Here is a 1,969-nt window from a genome sequence, read left to right as displayed (position 1 = left end):
TTCCAGGGAGCTGTGTCGCAAGAACGGCTCACGGACACTCCTGTTTCTGGCTCTTGTCAAACCAGCATTTCCTTGTAGAGCAGCAGGTCTGCACCAGGCAGCGCGCCGGTTCCCAGGGCCCGAGGGCAGCACCCAGGGAGACCCTCGGTTAGGAGTGAGGACGGGCTCAGGCACCCCTACCTTCCCGGGCCATGCTCAGCCTGCCCCTGACTCCAGGCCCGGCTCAGACGAAAGGGGCACCACTCCCCGCGCCAGCAGCCCAGAGGCTGGCTCTCGGGCTTCAGTGGGGAGTGGTGAGGGAGGGAGTGGTCGGACAGGTGGCAGAACAAACAGCTGCAGCGGCTCCTCCCTCAGGATCTGGGAGGGCAGGGAGGGCATCCTGTCCCGGATCTGAGATAAGGGCCCTCCCAGCTCCCTGCCTCTGCCCGGACAGGGGCAGCCCTCTCCTCCCAGCGCCCCCTGCAGCCACCGCCTTCCTTCCCGGCCAGCCACGGCCTCTGATGACGGGCAGGCAGTCCCCGCTCTGCCCAGGCGCACTTCCCGATGGGAAAGAAGAGCTGAACCCTTGACAGCCTGGAAGCTCGCGGCTGCCCCCACCCCTCCCCGGCACCCCAGCATGCACTGCTCCCTGAGTCGGGCCCCTTCGTGCCCGCCCCCACCCTAGAGGAGTGTACTGGGCTCCTATTCGCACTGTCACGTCACGCAGACTCGGCAGCGGAAACGGCAGCTACCTTGCAGCCCCGCAGGCCGGCAGCGGGATGTTGGTCTCTGGACTAACATCAAGGGCCGGACCCTCCCGAGGCTGGAGCAGAGAACCCGCTTCCTGGACGTTCGTTTCCAGCCCCCAGTGGCCGCCCGCACCCCTTGGCTTGTGGCCCCTTCCCCCGCCACAAAGCCAGCATCTCTGTGCCGTCCTCACTCCCTCGTGCCCTCTGCTTCCCTCTTCCCGGGAGGACCCTGTGGTCACCCTGGGCGCTCCTGGGCATCCAGCGACCCCAGTTTAAGGTCAGCTGACAGGCACCCTGACCGCCAGCTTTCCCGTGGCCGTTCCTCTGCGCGGGAGCCGGAGTGGTGAGTTCCATTCACCGACGGCACTTACTACAGATAAGCCAGTGGGAGTCAAAGGGAAGGCACGCGAGAGGGAAACGGAACATCTTCCCAGGTTCCTCTGGTATCAAGATTTCTTCCCAAGCAACGGTCTTGGTCTAAATCAGCGGTGGGGACCCTTTTCCCTGCCAAGGGCCATGTGGACACTAGTAACATCATTCACCGGCCACACAGACTCACCACCTAAACATCGGCCACTGTATCTGGTCACAGATCTCACTGCCTCACCTGACGCCTTGGCGGGGCCAGACCGAATGGTTCTTGGGCTGCACAAGGCCCCTGGGCGGGCGGTTCCCCACCTGCTCTACATCAACAGAGTCCTAATCACTAGAAGAGGCTTAAATCCCCTCGCTGCGGCATCACTAAGGCGTTCCAGGAACCGCTGCGGCACCTGCGTTGCTGTGGACATAAAAACAGGGCGTGGACTCGGTCTGGGGCACAGCTTCGGGGAAGAAAGGAGACGGCGCTCAGGGAAGGCAGCAAATGACCAGACGTACGCCTCGCCTCCCCGGGGCGGTCATCTGGCCACAGTGGCACCTGCCTACCTGGGGCGTGTGGTTCCCTCCCCCACCCTGTGTGGTCAGCTCACCTGGATGAGAAAGAGTAGGGAGACCGAGAACCCCCACTCCGTCCGACCACGGGGGTGGCCTCAGACAGGCCGGAACCCCCACGCTCCTCCCGGACACGCTCTGCTCTGGGCAGCCAGGAGGCAGAGGGCGGGCCTGCTAACGCCTCCCAGCCCTTTCCCGGGAGGTCAGGCCTGAACAGAGGCTCATTGAGGCCCAGGAGGGGCACCAGGAGGCCACCTTGTCCGCAGGCTCGGGCTGGACTTTCCGAGGGGAGGTCGATGGGGGGGCTGGGG

The 1,969-nt window shown here is 64.7% G+C and overlaps 1 protein-coding gene across 1 annotated transcript in view; it reads right to left on the bottom strand.

Annotated features, from left to right (window-relative positions):
* The window catches only part of CANT1 (calcium activated nucleotidase 1), a 7,507-nt gene that overhangs the window by 5,164 nt on the left and 374 nt on the right, over positions 1-1,969 (bottom strand). The gene's annotated exons all lie outside the window — the stretch shown is intronic.

This window comes from Myotis brandtii, unplaced genomic scaffold (assembly GCF_000412655.1).
Source record: "Myotis brandtii unplaced genomic scaffold, ASM41265v1 scaffold825, whole genome shotgun sequence".
Lineage (NCBI taxonomy): Eukaryota > Metazoa > Chordata > Mammalia > Chiroptera > Vespertilionidae > Myotis > Myotis brandtii.
The sequence above is the reverse complement of the archived record's forward strand: the minus strand, read 5'-3'. Positions and strand labels throughout refer to the sequence as shown.